The 17,464-nt window shown below is 39.2% G+C and overlaps 1 protein-coding gene across 1 annotated transcript in view; it reads right to left on the bottom strand.

The window, feature by feature from the left end:
- The window catches only part of PDE5A (phosphodiesterase 5A), a 130,539-nt gene that overhangs the window by 62,522 nt on the left and 50,553 nt on the right, over positions 1-17,464 (bottom strand). The gene's annotated exons all lie outside the window — the stretch shown is intronic.

Here is a 17,464-nt window from a genome sequence, read left to right as displayed (position 1 = left end):
ATATGCTCTTTCATAGACCTCAGCCAGGATATGAGTACTAAAGCCCTGGCTTTTCAATCTTTTATGCCTACGGTGAGGCTTTCAGGTCTGTTTTAGACATTTAATAAGCACAGCCTAGCTTTGAAGACGCTCCAGACTCACAGCTCCTACCTTCTCTAATATCAGACAGCTAGGATCGAAATTTTGGTTAATGCTGAGTATCCGTTTCATGTATTATAGTTCCATTCTAAGATGTGCATGTGCACACGTTTATAATCTGCATTTACAACAGACCTTACACAAAGTATGATGCACATGGATGGTTTCCTGTGTTGTCACATACAGTGTCTTTGAAGGTAAGATAAGAATAAAAAATAGCAGCATGTTTCTGGGGAAAGGGATACACAGGGTCTTTAAAATTACTCTCCTGTGCTATCCGTTGAGAAATATCATATAAAACGTTTTCTGCTACCCTTTCAGTGGATGCAACGCAGCGTGCTGCAGATAGAGTAGACATCCTTGCACACCTTAACAATTTTTTTTGCAGTGCTTATAAAGACTTGACTTACAGAGACTTGTCTTATAGAGAGGTGGGATTCTGCAGCCTGAGAAGGGGCAGCAGCAGGAACTTCACAGCAAAGGGATTAAGAGCCTGTCTGTGAGCCTGGGGAAACATTTTCTCTTCTGTATCTTTGTGTCACATCTGTGCATAGCACTCACTTGGACATATGTGTCCTTTGGCTATAAGAGTCTGTGTGTAATATGAGACACACAGAAAGTGAAGTTTTACATGAGCATTACTCTGTTATAAAACGAACCTCAGGAGAAATGTGTATGGTGACCAAAGAGTAAATGTGAATATAAAAGTATAAACCAGTGAAGACATGCTGCAAGAGTCAAGCTGCTATTCAAAGCAAAGAGAAATCTTTCAGCAGGGAAATACAGAATTACCAAGCAAACTGCATAAACAGACAACATAGCAATAAATAAAGCTGATGTTTAGTGTCAGAACCTGGAAAATGTCGTATGTTAAAAAAAAATAGAAAATAAGCCTGTCATGTAACTCATAGATTTCTAAATTAACCATTTCATTTCAGGAAAGGGGTTTTGAGGTTACAGTAGACATGGCAATAAAAGCTTCTAAGCTAGGCAAAGCTTTTGGAAAATAACACTATGTTAGAATGCTATAGAAGTATAACAGAAATGTAAACCATACAATTATCAAATGCAGATTTTATAAATATCTGAAATGCCATTCCCTGAACGGTTTCATATGGCATATTGATCGTAGTATTTCTCATCCCACCTCAAAAAGCAGTTGCAGACTTATCAGACGTGATCTAGACAGGAAAAACAAGAATGACCAAACGCATGGAAATATCTTTTCTGTAAAGAAGCAGGAGGAGTTTGTTTACAAAAGGATTAATAGAAATATATAGTTTAATTACAGGTATTTAAAAAGTAAGACGGGATTTTCTCTCTGTCTCATAGGAGAATAACAAGGTAATGGTCAATGAAATTATGTCAGCTGCAATACATAGCATCTCATTTCATGTAATTAGGAGTAGCACTAATAGAAATAAGCATTTATGTTGTAGTAACATCCAGTAAGCCCCAGTCAAGAACAGATACTGTACTGAGCGCAAGCAAGTAATATTAAACACTAGGCTAGCTGAGAGGCATACAGCATCCCTGTACTTCATGCCACAAGATACTGGGACCCTTGGGTGAAGCTGCCTCTGCTGTGGACAGCTGCCCAGGCTGGGCCAGTGTATGTATAAGCATGTATCAAAGGAGGGGGAAGTTGGGCAGTGCTTTGCTCGGGGTTGACAGCAATGCCATTATTTAGCCTACAGATAAGAATCAGTAAAGCCAATGCAAATTATTATCTTCCTGCAAATTCAATGGCAAAGCAGCAGTTCAAAAAATTGCTACTCAAGCAATGAATAGCATAGTCTTTCCCAAAAGAAATAGACATGGAACAGTTAGGGGAAAAAAGGGATACTTTCTCTGTATCCGATGAATTTCCATGAATAATAATGAACATGCTGTTTTCATTTTTAAGGTGACAGGAGGGGATGAAGGCCAAGCATAACAAAGAAGTGAATGGTAAAAGTGGAAAAAGTCTTCCATAATTCTGGCTTCCAAAGTGCTCTGAAAAAGCTCCGTGTATCTTAGCTCACGCCCAGCTTTTCAGTTTGTCTCCTGAACTCAGACGACAGAATTGATGCGCAGTAGCTATAAACCTGAAAAGGATTTGTAGTAATGACATACAAATAAATATGTCCAGTTCAAGTGTAAAAGCTGCTTGTGGCAAAGCAGTATGCTTGAGAGCTCAGTATAGAAGCCAGGATGCTTTTCCAGCAGTGGGCCATTCTATAGCAGGACTGGTTGATGGAAAAGCTTTTTAGCTGAAGTATTTCATATGTAAGTTTTGCAAATACTGTCATGTGATAAGATAAGAAAGGTGGGGGGTTTTTGTATGTCCAAGGCACATAAAGTATAAATGCTGCTAACTCATGATAATTAGTAAGAACAAATATGGAAGTACGTCATCAGAGAAGTATTTATGTGTTATTTTATGTTCAAATAACTCTATATTTATTTAAACTTATTGGAAAGTAATTTATTTGAATATCATTTCCTGTTAAAAGAGAAGAAAATAAGGTTTCAAATGTCACCACAGTTGACTTATTTTTCTGACTTACTCATTAGATGAAATGGAGCAGCATTCAGCTTTGCTAAGAAGTGGGAATTGGCTGTCTGTCTACCATCGCTTAAATCTGGAAAACAGTTGGTCCATTTTGGCTCCTAAAATAAGTTTAGGGCTGTACTATATTGCCAGTGAGGCTAGAATATGATAAGGTAGAGGAAACTATTCCACTTCTTTATTAGCCAGCACTTTTACACACAAACGCAAACACACACGCAGTGGAAGAATCCTAGTATTAGTAAAGCAAGTTTCCATTCCCCTTCCATTATTTAAGTTGCATAAAGAGAGTGAAACAGCAACAGAAATCCAATTCATTTAAAATCTAATTGTTACTTAAGTGATGAAAATACTAAATCATGAGAATGTCTTATCAGTTCATTCTCTCAGTCCTTTCCAAATAATTACTGGAAATGCTTCCCAAATACACATAGCTATGCTGAGCTGCTCACTCATTGCATAACCTGCCTTCTCCTCTGGGATAAAATTGCATATGTCCTTACAGGAAGCCATGTAAAATAGTAGCTTCCTCCTATTTTGATTTGAATGTGATTGAGCATTTGCGTCAATCAAAGTACCATGCGAAATTATTGTTAACCACAGGAAAGCATCGGCTTCTCAAAGTTGTTTGTAATTCACAGACATTTGTCTGGAAAATACTGTCTAACTTCATCTCCTGTAAAATGTAATTTAGAATTTGAGTTTAGCATATTAGCGTTTAATATGTCAGCTGACCAGTATGCTCAAATTTTAACCTTTTCTACTTTCTACTGGAAGTCTCAGGATAAATTTGAAGACTGTTACCAAGTCTCTCTCTCTCTTTCTCAGCCTTCTCTCCATTAAGCTAAGTAGTGCCACATCTTTCAATCCTTCCTTGAACGTCATGTTTTCCAGCCCTCTCATCATTCTTTTTCAATTTGGATGTTTCCCATATTGTTTCTACCATTCCTGCCGTGTCTCACCAAGCTAGGATCAAGTAATCCAGTTGAACACATAACAATACTAAATGAAGCAGAAGGGATATTTTGGGTACCTCGAAGGCTATGTTCCTGCTAATACAGTCACCCTTGGATATGCCTTCTTGGCAACAGCCTGATATTGTTGACCTGTGGTGACCGACTGTAGTCTCTATTCCCTTTTTCTAAATACCTGCCATGTAGTCAGATGTTGCCTGTGCAGCTGTTTACTTCTGCCTAACTCTGTTTTCTTGCTCTTGAATATTTTAATTTCATCCTGTACTTGCAATCAATTTCTCCAATTTATCAAGATTATTTTGAATTCTATGCCTGCCCTCCAATGTGTAGTTGGCCTCACCAAGCTTAGTGCAAATTTGCTGAAGGGCATGTGTCTGAGCAGTGTTTGGGTATGATGCAAGTAGGTGAAACCGTAGGTGGACTTCTCAGCATCATTACTGGTTTAGCTAGTTAGAACTTCTGGTGCCTGCGTGCCAGAAGCACATCGTCAGTGCTTCTGAGCATTCAGACACAGCCCTGATCTAGAGTAGGGAGGTGATGCCATGGTTGTATCATGTGGGTTAAAAACAAATGCAATACATTGATTTGTTCAAGTGGGCTACAACCTCCAGTAACTGTGCACCCACATAGTCCATTTCCACTTGCATCCGGCAGACTTTTCTGGGCTTCTGACATGTTGAAAATTGAAGCTGTGATCAACCTGTTCTTTCTTTTAATGTATACATAAAGTTTGGCAGCGTTTGAATAGGAGGTAGTAGGTAAGGTGGAAACTTGTGTAGGCCAGATTTCATTCCCTTCTCAGGGGCGTAACAAATCCTTTTTTCATTTACATGATACATAGCTTATTTTTAAAGAGATTTTTAGCACCTACTGGCTAGATAGTTGTTTTCAATTAGCAGTTGCTCTTATTAGTTCTTTTACTAGTAATTGTGATTTTGAATTGGGGTGTTGGTTTTGTACTTATAGATGATTATAAAGTCAAATTATAAGGAGGTTTTTTTCCTAATTGTGGTTGTTGGGAGAATGAGACTGAGTGATGAAGTGTATAAATCAAAGATTAGTCAGATGTTTTTCGAGTACCTGTTCTTGCAATTTGGACCATGCTGTTTAGGACTGTATGGACTGCTTAAGTATGTGTGAGAAGGAGAACCCTGACTCTGCTGGAGTAGTGCGATAGCTTTCACCCATGTCAGTGGATCCAGAATTTAATTCAGTTCACAGCTTCACTCTCTCTCCGCATTCTCAATCAACAGGTAGAAAGAGTTGCCCCAATGCCCATTAGCTAAAGGCATCTTTCTCACCACCATGCAGCTCTATGCTATTCTCTTTCTTTCATGTTTCTTAAACATAATGCTGCTTCACTCAAGGCTTTGGAGCAGATAAATTATGTAACTGCAGAAGACAGAAAGATATGTATCAAAACATGTTGAGCATCTGACCAGCATTGGGAGAGTGGGCAGCAGGGTGTACAGCTCAATGTTTTCTGCTCTGAGTATTTGTGTAATATGGCATGCCAGAAATGGAACATGGGGGAATACTCTCAGAGGGGAAAACAAGAGGTAAATCCACAGCAGTTTGAAATACATTACTCTTGTGATGATCTCCTCATGTTTTCCAAATAAAAGGCTATGGAACCTTACCCAGCAATCCAGCATTAATGCAAGGTTTTAGAAAGATTATTGGTTTTATGCAGGGATTCAAATCCAACATGTCCCCGAGTATGTTGTTTACACAGTTTTCCTTGTTGCTGAACATTTCTACTGGTTTTCCTTTGAATTTATCTGTCTTCAATAGCATGTATGGAGCCTATTATGTTTTTTCCAATAGATTAAAACGTTATCTACTCTCCCATTTCTGTATGCATAGACGGTAATTCTCTGTTAAAATTCTCACATATTGACCTAACAATTGGAGTTTCTAGAGTCTTCCTATCATCACAAATTATTAGTATCATTTCTCTCAGTAAAGCCCTTGTTTTTCTGGAGATGTTTTTTTCAGCACATTTTCTCTCTGAAACCACAGTGAGGTGTAATAGCACCTATAACTCCTACCAGCTATCCCACATCTTGTACAATAAGAATAACTTTTGCCTACACTTTGCTCTGAGAATGCGTGTCTTCTTGGGTCTATTGTTACTGTTTCTTTCTTTCATAGTCACTGCTTTTCACAAAATCATTTTCCATCTTGGACACAGTTTTCTTTGTTCTTTTAATGAACAACTTTGTCTTTTCTGTGTTAAAATATAGTCCAGACCTTACTAAGTGATCTTAGTTAGTCTATATTAATGGCCTGCCCTTCCCATTATTTATCAGTCTATAACTTTTTGTTATTTGCAGCTTTTTCCAGAATAATTTTATATTTCTGTTCAGATCATTCAGTATGGTTTGGGTCCATTTAGTATGGACGACCCCGATATTATACATTGCTGGGGTTTTTACCAAAAATGCTGTAAAGTTGTGAGCCAAAGCCCTACAGAAATCTTACAGAAGTTTCCTTTATCAAACTAATTCATAATCTCATGGGAAAATAGGAAGTTTGGGGTTTTTTTTCCTGACAAAACTCATTTTCTATGTTGACTGAAGTTAATTGTACTATCATCCTTTAATTGTACGCTGATTGCTTCCTGTACCAGCCTTTCCATCAGTTTTCCTGACATTGATGTCAGGCAAAATGATCTGCAATTTCCTTATTAAATAATGAAACAATGCTTGCTTCTCCTCTGTCTTCGGGAACTCATGTGGAATTTCAAGACATGTTTTTCTTAGTTTGGTTCTTTTTAATTTTATCTTACTGAAGTTTAGGGTTAATACCTGTTAAACAGGTAGTATTTTACTTCCTGATATTTTGGAATCTTAGTAGTGAACATACGAATTTCTGCTTTGATAGCTCACATGAGGAATATTTTAGCAGCACAGAGCTGGTTAATCTTTCTGTTATTGTTTGTTACTATCATTATGAAATCTTCGTAATCCAGGCTATAACATTCACAAAGTGTATATGCAGTTAATTTCATTGTTTTCTCTTACATAAACATATGTAAGATATACATATAATGAGTAAAACTGCTGTTTAGTTATTGCTTTGGAAACTCTATGAAGCATCTGCTGTATACTGTCTAAGGTGCTCAGAAAACTTGTATCACAATACAGTCCTGCTACAAATAGGTAAAAGTAATAAATTTGGCTAATGCCAAAGTTCTAAAGCATTTTGTGAATCTAAAATTTTGCTCTCTCACTGACATTATTTACTTAGAGTAATAGAAGACTTGATCTTGTCCAGACCCCAAAGTAATTAAACTGTTGAACATTTCCTATTGATCTATGTGGAAGACATTTTTTGACAGATGAGGTGTTCCTTTGACCCATCTTGCACTCTACTTAACTGAATAAATTAACTTCTTGACCCATTAGGAGGAAACATACTTTAGTAAAACTGTCATCTGATTTACTCATGAGAGCAAGCATCATTGGTATTCTATATGCGTCACTGATACTGTAAAAATAATTATGAATGAAAATCATCACTATACTTTCTAAAGACAACATCTGGAGGCAGGACTTCTTTGTACTGGAAGCTGTACCACAAATATATCTCTTTCTTGGGTGGGTATGTCATCAAATATTCACATATTTTTTAATTTATAGAAGGAGGAGGGGGATGGAGTTTTGTACCTAGTCCAATACAGAGCCTACAAGTAAACACAGAATATATCATTGAAGCATTATGCAGTGGGCGTAAAAATTGTTTTAAGGGCATAAATTAATCTGTGATTGTGAAAGATCAACAAAAAATTAAACAGTAAACAAGATGAATAGAGAGATTACTTATGTATATATAATGTTGATATTATAACCTAAAGGTATAACCACAAAATCATCACTGGTCTGAACAGGCAAGGAAAATGTGTAAGAGATTAGTTTGTAACTAAGGCTAACTGCAGCACTGCTAAATGAATATATTGGGCTTGTATGACGTTTTAATTATACTCAAAAAAATGTATGAGCACCGTCAGATTGAAAAGAGGTTATTATACACAAGTCTGCATCTAATTCTGGATCCCATTTGATTTTTTTTGGAGGGGTATGGCACACTCAGAATCCTTCCAGTTTCTCCTTCAGCTTTCATGCCTATCCCTCAAGAAATCTGTGGTGTAGACATTTGTTCAGCCAAGGGAGTCGGAATGAGTGTATTGACAGTGCACCATTGCTGATTCCAAATCAGCTGCAATCTGCTGAAGAGGTGTTCCCCACAGTGCCTGTTCATCCTGCCTCATCTCTATTTTTTAAAAAGTTGTGGCTGACCTGAAGACTTAGAGCCTAGTATCAAAACCTTTTGATACCAGGTAACTAGTTTCTGCCTGGTAAATAAAAGAAGAAAACTGTTAGAGCAAATCAGTGAAGTGGATCTTCAGACTCTCCCATCAAATTGCTTGGGGTCAGCACCACCCTGCCTTCCTGAAGAAGTGAAGCTGTATTTCTCAGGAAAATAGTGAGTGATCCAAGAGTTACCAGGTCCAAATTGTCACGGGTACATATCTTTTCACACTTGGTGCTCTGTTTCTGAAATTACTACTTACATTTCATCACCGTCAGGTTGCACGTTAGGTTTCTGAGGCAAGGGTTGTCCATGGCCACGCGTTTCTGCAGAATTTAGCATAGTTGGTACTTCATGAGCTACTGTAAAACCAATACAAATGACAAAGTAAGACAATTTTTTTTGGAGCCCAAATACCATTTGCACCCCTTAAAAGCTTTTCCATTAATCAGTGTCCCCTCATTAGATCAGTGAGGACAGCAATAGTTGTCACTGGTCCTATACTACAGATGGCTATAGCAAAGTGGAAAGAATATGTGATCTGACCTAGGCTATAGAAAAAGTTTCTGCTATAGCTAAAATTACATCAGACAAATCACTTGGTTTTGGTACTGTGTTTAGTCTTAAGCCACTGGGGAGCTGATTTTTAATCTATTTGTGCCTTCTGTAGCCATGGGGGTTACACAGCTGCTTCTGGCAGCTTATACCATGTCCTAGGAGAGACAGAAAGAGTTATGTCAACAGCGTGTTGTGGGCTGCAAGCAATCCCGCCCAGTTCTCAGATGTAGCAGACCTGATTTGGCGTTTTTGCTCCCAAATGGATAATGTGAGCATCCGAAAACAGCACGTGTCTCACTGGTGACCACCTGTGGGCTCATGAAGGAGAAACTTAGCCACTGAGCCCTGAAAGCAGGTAGCTGGTTCATCCCTGAGTGTGGCCAGGCTCTTAGGGGTACTCAGAAGGAGCTCAACATAGGCAGTTCTGGAGTATAACAGGGATTTAGTCCCTGAATGGGACACCAGTATGGATGTGGGTGGCTCTGTTCATATCCTTAAGCAGTTGGTTAGGTACCTTGGGATTTAAAATGCCAGCAGTGCCATATGTCAGTACTCCTGGAAGCCACAGCCAAGCATCAGTGACCAGCTACCTGGGATTTTTTCCTTTAAAAATGTAGGCATAAATTTATTTTGGTGGAATACGAAAATGTGAACTGTGGCTATCATTCTTCAGAAGCAAAAAGTCTCATGTCACAGAATCACAGAATTGTAGGGGTTGGAAGGAACCTTTGAAGATCATCTAGTCCAACCCCCCTGCCAAAGCAGGTTCACCTAGAGTGGGCTGGACAGGAACGCATCCAAGCGGGTTTTGAGTATCTCCAGAGAAGGAGACTCTGCAGCCTCTCTGGGCAGCCTGTTCCAGTGCTCTGACACTCTCAAAGGAAAGAAGTTTTCCCACACGTTCAGACAGAACTTACTGTGTTCCAGCTTGTGTCCATTGACCCTTGTCCTGTCACCAGGCACCACTGAGAAGAGCCTGACCCCATCATTTTGACACCCGCCCTTTTGATATTTATAAGCATTGATGAGCTTCCCTCTCAGTCGTCTCTTCTCCAGGCTAAACAGACCCAGGTGTCTCAATCTTTCCTCTTAAGAGAGGTGCTCTATTCCCTTGATCATCTTTGTAGCCCTCTGCTGGACTCCTTCCAGTAGTTCCCCATTCTTCTTGAACTGGACACAGTACTCCAGATGTGGCCTCACCAGGGCAGAGTAAAGGGCTATCTATCCAATAAAGGAGGCAAGTACCTGCATGTTAGTTCCTGTGGTACCCCACTTTTAAGGACTTCAGTGTAGATTTTAGACCAGGGGAGAATCAAACTGTGTGAGAACAAAGCTGCCAGAAGAGCTAGGTATACAGTGATACAGGGACAGTCATATGGAAATAAACACAGAATTTTGCTAAACAGTTCCAGTTTGGAACAATAATATTAAGGAAACTTTTGATGAGCCTGAAACTCCTTCCAACTGCTTGTGAGCTGCTGGCTGCTCCTGACGTTCCTGCTTTCCGGCTGCAAAGTCTGGTCTCTTTTTACATACCCAGAGAAAAATAATTTAATTTTTATTTGAGCTTATTGAATTAATTTTATTTATTTTCCAAGTAAAATGGTTATGTGGAAACAGAAGTTTGTGTGGTGTTCTCATAGCTTAAATAATAATCTGAGCACCCATGAGGGAATTAAATGTGACGGCATGGGCCAGCCTGCAAAGACAGCTGAGCTCTTGCTGGCCATGGCCTGGCTTCTCAGTTCGTCCTGCACCCAACACGTACACATCGCTTGCTATTTTCCTCCTTTCCATATGAGACCAGATGACCGATGTGCAAAATGGACTGAAAGGCAGGATTTTTATGTGTGTGATACATGGCCTTTATCCGTCACTTTGTTTTCCTCTGTTAGTGATCTAGAAGAGGGAGTTTTATGCTACCTATAGTGCATGGTAAACACTGCCAGTAGAGTGATATTAACAGAGAAAAGCATATGCAGAAAAGTATTGCAGTACTGGACTTCAATACTTTCATACAAACTTCAGATTCATTTATACTGTGTAATCTGAGTTTGCAGTGTATGCATTTTGATTATAACTGCCAAAATCTATTTTACCTTTGACAGCTGACTTTATGGATTTTGCGAGGAAAAAACACTGATGATTAAATGGGTATTGACAGGATTGGAATCTGTGTTTACAGGAAAACAGCTACTGCAGGTCCCTCTGAACCACACATCTTCCTCTGTTCTTACTTTAAGGTCCTGAAAACCCAGGATAAATCAGGAAACATTTGCCACTGTATGTTCTTTCAGTGTAAAGGAAATGCAATGTATTATTGCTTATTGGCCAGAATACTTTTTTAGATAAATTTATGTCTCCTATCAATCTGCTGTTTAGTGTCTTTCAGATGTGGATTGATTTATCCTTCCAGCATTTCTGTTTTAGGCAAAATCTTTTTGTCAGTTTATAGGAGATAAATCACAGCTATTTGCTTTAGTTACTTAGTGGCTAACTCTTAATTTCTTGATCTCTGCCTGTGTGCGAATAAAAATATGACCTTGTTTGGTTACTTAGAAGTAGTTTGGGGAGATAAGAGAATACAGAGTTGCATGGAAAGAAAACTAGCAAAAGCAAAAAAACCCCGCAAATCAGTCTTTTGATGGTTTTGAATTTTTAGTGAGGTTGAAAGATGTTCATTTTATATGGACTAATATTCAGTTTATCTGATGCATGGAGTTTAATATTACTTCTAGGAAAAACAAATTTTGCCTTTGCTATAATCTTGTAATTCTATTGCTTGCTATAGTATGAATTATTTAGAATGGAAAATGTATAACAAAAAGGATATAGGTATATGTACATAAACAAAAGGAACAGGAATTGGAATTCTATAGTGCTTATAGTTTATAATAAGGGAAGAAAATAAAGAAATATAAGTTGTTCTTAAACTAGTCAGTAAAACTGAAAGTGAATGCTGCAAGTTCTCCCAAGTGCTTTCCAGCCATAAAAACTTGTAGAATGTAGATTTTAACACAGATATAACCCTGCTGAGCATTGAGCTGAAACATGCATAATACTATTGTTTTAATTTGCTTACAGTTTTTACTTGCTGCAGTGGTCCCTGAAGGTTCAAGTTGTTCTTCTTTCAGAGTGGCTCAAAGCACTAGGACAGTTTGGTCACTTTACATCTCAGTAGGAAAGCTTCAGATTTGAAACAACCTCCCTCGTTCAAAAATAGAGCTTCTTTCTTTTTTCTTTTTTTTTTCTTTTTTCTCCAAGATTCTTGCTGTTTCTGAAGAGCTATGCTCACAAACAGTAATATACAATAATTTCTGAAGCTCTTACTACAAGTTAATAAAAAAAAAAACAACAGTGAAATGTCTTTCGGCTTGTGTGTTTATCTGTGTCTTTGAATATCTGTCAGTTCCTTTAACTCCAGGATCCTTCAAGTCCACTAGCCAGCGTCAGGTAAATCTGGTGGAAAGATAAAGATAACAAAATAGCGTGAATATCTCGAAAAAGCGAGCGCCACTGAAAAGAGACACAGTGTTAACGCCCTCATTGAAAGTCAGGGTGTCACTGAACATCTCAGGGGAGGACAGTACAAATGCAGCCAAGAGCTTTACAGCCTGCTAGTGCTGGAGCTTCTGCTGGAGCTTTGCACCGTCCCAGATAGGTGTCAGGCAGTGAGGTCTCCCCTGCGCAGTGTTAGTTAGCCAGAACAAATGGCTCTCCTGCTTCAGGCTGGATTCTGCCTGCTCTCTTGCTTCTTTCCCTCTGCTAAGGTTGAGCTTAAACATTTCTTACCCACTCCTTCAGAAAACAGTGTGGAGATGCCTTAACTTTTCATTTGCCCTCCTATTTTTACTTTCTTTTTGGAAGCAATCATAGAAATGTCCCTCTGCAGATTGCCCATCACCCTATAAATACCCTTCCAGCTTCCACATCAAGAGTAAAGTTCTTTTCTGGTATCTCTAGTGTTCTCACCATATTTCACCATATTCCTTTTCATTTGCACTCTTACCAGCACCAGTGCTTGAAAATAAATACCTCTAGTGCAAAAGCACAATATCCTCTCCTATTCAAATCCCTCAGAAAACTGTTGTAGCATTTAGAAAGACAAGTTAATAGTAATAGAGAGCCACGACCTGACCATGCGCACTGGTGGTTCTGGTTTATTGCTGTCCTTTTGATCTCGCTGGGTACTGCTCACAGCTCTGGGCTGCTTAGCAAAGGTCCTTGGGACATGGACCAGGCCTTTGTGTTTTGTACATAGTGTTGCTTCTTTTCTCTGGCTGAATGTCTTGACCTTTAAAAGGCAACTCTGAGCCTGTCAAAATGTGTTTTATTTAATCAAGAATGTAATTCAGAGATAGCAAATCTCTGTTACAGGCCTGAAATTCGCTCTGCGTACTGTTCGTGCCAACCCAGCTTTGCTCACACAGATGTTCATGGAGCTCAAATAAAAAGAGCTATAAACACAAAAGAAAAGGCCTTCAAAAGGATGAGAAAAGCTTTTCTTAGTACTACTTTCTTCCTTGTTAACAAAATGGGTAATTTGGGTTCAGGTTAACCTGTTTTTATTCCAAAAATCTGAAAAATATAACTGGTACTTTATTCCGCAGCAGAGTAGATTAGACAGCGAGCTAAGCACAACACAATGAAATGAAACAATTTAAAGAAAGCTATTAAAGGTAAAAACATTTGTGTAATCAACAACAATGTTCCTTCAGTACAGGACATTACAAGAGAGCTGGTTGTGCTGCAGGCCTTGTTGATTTTTCACTGACTACAGAGTAGAATAGAAACTTTCTACGTAAATCCTTGGGTGCTAAAGTGGCTGTGTAATCTGAGTTTTCTGACCCTGGCAAAGCAGCAGACTCTAAACTCACTGCCTAAAGAAATTATTTAAAAAATCAGCCCTGGGAGGAGAACTTGCTGTTTTATTAATGTTTATCAGATTAAAGAAGTGAAATAACTGAAGCAATACGCACAGTGCATAAAAGCAGGGGAGTGAAAGGGAAAAATGCTTTTGAAGTGTGCCATGGCCTCTCTCAGAGAGCCTCTCTCATCGATCTCCTGTCCAATTCATCCTGTCAAACAGCTGGCATGGTGTGTGCTCTGCAGGCAGATGAGCTGCATCATTCATACAGCTGTGCTATCTGGAGCACAGATGCTTTCACTTGGTAGCTCCTAGCCAGCTTCCAGAGTCTTGGCGGGATCACTCACAGATGTTTGACACACAGAGATGAGACAGAAATTCATTGAAAAGGGATATGAAGTTAATACATAGACTCATCTTACTGTTGTCTTTGTCAAAGTCTATAAAGTCCATCTCTGTGGATCTGGTAGGAAATGATATTTGCACATAGCATTAAAATTCCTTATTGAAAGTTGTATATCCCACAAATTAAGGAAGGAAGCCCCTTCTGCTTTCTTTGTAGGTAAGAACTTTGACATACTTGTGAAGTGCACTGATCTGTCACTGCTGAGGCCGAAGTCCTTATCCACAGAGCATGGTGCATGGCTCACTCTTCAAAGAGCCTTTTAATGTGCCTGAAAAGCGACTTCGATTTCCTTGTCCTAGATGAGTCTCTGCCTGTTCACATCCCTTGGCTCCCTTAGGTCACTGCAGTTTTGCCAATAGTGAAAGTAGTAATGACTTTCTTATGTTAACACGGTCTGCTGGAAAGTGACTGGAATGACAAAACCTCGCTTCTCACACGCTGCCAAACAGCCTCCAGATGGGTGGTGGGCTTTGTTCCTACTAACTAGAAGTTTTCATAGAAAGAAAGCTTGAGGCAGCACATACATGCCATTTACTCAAGTGCATGTTCCCCTATGAGTTGTGGTTTAACTCATTCACTACGCCTGCCTGCTCTGCAGCCTCTGATTCTCTGATTCATTGCTGCTGCTGGGCAGCTCAGCAACCTAGCAGAGGTGTGAGGCTGAAGTAGCACCCTTCCCTTCTTCTCAAGACCGCACATGTGCTGTGGTTGACTAAACCTCCACATCAAGAGATTTTACCCTCAGGGCAGTTCCACTGAATACTGCCATCTCCCTCATCCTCCTCAGTGTTGCTGTCAGGGTGGTCGGAAGGTTGCTTGGGATTAATGCCAGTACACAAGAACGCAGGATTTAGACCAAAGACCTTTCTCATTATTCCTAAGGACTAAACCTGTCCCTACAGAAGCCAGTGGAAACTGAAGTGGCCCTAAGTGTACATTTACAGGCAAAGAGAAAACAAACTAATGACAGAGAAGAAGTGTTTTAACAAGAGAATCTAATTTTTCCCTTTTCACCATGTGTTATTCAATGTACGGTGAGCACTGTATTTGCTGGCAAAGGAGGGAAGTCTGGGGAATCTATTCATTTTCCTCCACATTTAAACAAACACTTTCTCATAACCATGACCAAGAAAGGAAGCAAAAGTACTTAGCAAACTTATATTAAGTGTTCTAACTCAATGTTTATATTTTGTTCCTGAAAAATATACTGACTGTATTGATAGCATAGTAGCATTCAGCTCCTGCAGTCTGATGTGGGAGAGGGCTCAGTGAATATTTTTAACCTTGTATGGAAACTTAATTTTGTTTTCAAAATACCTGCAGCTCAGAACAGTCTGAGCCATTCTGAAGCAAAAACTGTGGCCTTCAAAGAAAGTTCCTACGACTCCTCCAGGGAAATCATGTCTGGGAGAAAAAAGCTAGCAGTGTCCAGAGATAGGTCTCCCTCTGAGGAAATCTGTCGCTTCCCCTAACTTTCCAGTATTTTAATAATGTGATTTTCCTGTAGGAAGATGATTTCTTTCAACCAGATAGCTCTTAGATTAATTCCAAATCGCTACATAATGCCTTACTAGCTAAGGTTTTATAGATTTGCATTTGGTGGATAAACCTGTGATTTCACTAATCTGGAAGCTTCTGGAGATAAACACCAATATTTATGAAATTGTACTCTGTTCCCCTAAGTCTGTATTTTCCGGTATCGTGCCAGAAGTTCTTACTTTGGGAAATGTAAATCAGATTTAAAATATGTGATTGAAAAGATAATTTGGTCTTGGGAAGCAAAAATATTTAAATTTTGTTTACTATTTAGAACTTCTCATTCATTTTGAACATTTCATGCTACAGTTCCCTTGTGTGTAAGTGAACTTCTACAGGTTAAGGATGAGCTGCAGCTTCCAAATACGATCTCCGAAGCAAAAGGAAAAATAATGAGTAACTATTGTATTTTAAGAATACATCTGGAAGATTTGGATAAAAGATTTTTATTTCTTTCCAGAGCTTATCATCCCAATTATGAAAATAATGGCCCTCCTGCCACAGAATGGATAAATCATAAACTGCATTGCATGGCAGGTTTTGTGTTTTAAACGAACGGTGTTGTCATTGTGTGGCTTGGTTTTCCTCAGGAAAGTCCCACATCTTTTGCGGAGCTGAAACAAAATATTTTGCTTTTACTTATTAGCTGCCTTGAAATAAATTAAATTAATTGTAATGATGAAAAAAGGAGGAACTGTGAAAGATGGGTATTTTATAGCAAGGAGTGGCTCATTGTTTCATATTTCCGTGATAATGACAGGATATGATGCATAGATTCCTGCCCATCATTAACCTTGCCAAATGCAGTAATGCAGTAGACACATCACAGGCTTAGGATGAGAAATGACTGAAGTGATACCTGGATTCATCTTTGCCATTCCACTTCACCGTCATATTCTCATCACTACTCCAAAACTAAATAAATTTAAGAAGTACAGTCAATCTTCATGCCATTGGTCAAATTCTTCTCTTTACCCTGTACTGTATGTTTTGAGTGACTCATTTCCCTAGGGTTTATCTAGATTTATGCCAATGTAGTGAAAAGTAGAAGCTTATTGAAAATGACATTTTGTCTTCTTTGGGAGATTTGCAGCTGAAGTGGTATTGCTATCAATCAATCAATAAGGAAGTGCCAAATCTGGATGATGGTAATGTGTTTATTTCACCTTGGTAATTTTGCTTTAAAAGCTGTTACTGTTTTTCTTTACACAAGCAGATTCAGCTTTTTCTAAAATAACATTTTTACTGCTTGTGTACCACAATAGTTTATAGAAATGGTCTTGTCTCTGTCTCCAGTGCTGTCATGGGAATACTTAGTACTGTCCATCAGTCTGAATTTCTCTGAGTGACTAAGACAGTGGATGAGCCACATCAGCCCTATGAACTTTGCTACCACACAGGAAGTACAGTGATATTCAGTAAGAGCTAAGGGTAGACATAGGTTATCTGTACGACCAAACAAAGTAAATAGATATCCTCTGGATTCAAAATTATTTGTTCTGATGCTTTAAGGACCTTATCCTCCGTAACTCTGTGAGCTTAATTCAGATTTACATTGGTAAGGAGAGGAGATTCAGGTCATTTTTGCTGTGAAATAACAGGTATAAAAAGGAAAACAACAAAAGGTCTCGACAATTATTTCTTGGCAATTCCAACTTCCCGTTAGAAGCAAACACACATGCTTTTTTCAAAATGACGCAGATGTCTCCGCACATCCATAGCTTGGGAAGACACAGATGGACTCATGTTTTGAGAAAAAACAACAGGCAGTCAGTTTGGAGAGGAAAAACAGTCTTTGATATTTTGTGGCTGTTACTTTTTGATAGAGGCACGCACACGCAGCCAGTCCTGTTGCAGCAGGGGAGAGCTGGGTAGCCCTGCACAAGTGCTTTCCCTGAATCTCCCAGCTGCCAGTGCTGGTCTCAGAGCCAGAGTGTGCTCTGCTGTGCACGTGTGGGATGGAGGGAGTGTGCAGCGGACACGGGCAGGTTGCGGTGGGACCTGGCCACCAGCTCTGTCTCCACCATAGTTGTGTTGCAGGGATGGTGGGAGGCGATGCTCAGGCATGGCCAGAGGTATGCTATGGGGGGAGGGGGAGCTTAGCATGTGCCAGGAGCACA

This window comes from Numenius arquata, chromosome 10 (assembly GCF_964106895.1).
Source record: "Numenius arquata chromosome 10, bNumArq3.hap1.1, whole genome shotgun sequence".
NCBI lineage: Eukaryota > Metazoa > Chordata > Aves > Charadriiformes > Scolopacidae > Numenius > Numenius arquata.
This window is presented reverse-complemented; position numbering and strand designations above follow the sequence as displayed.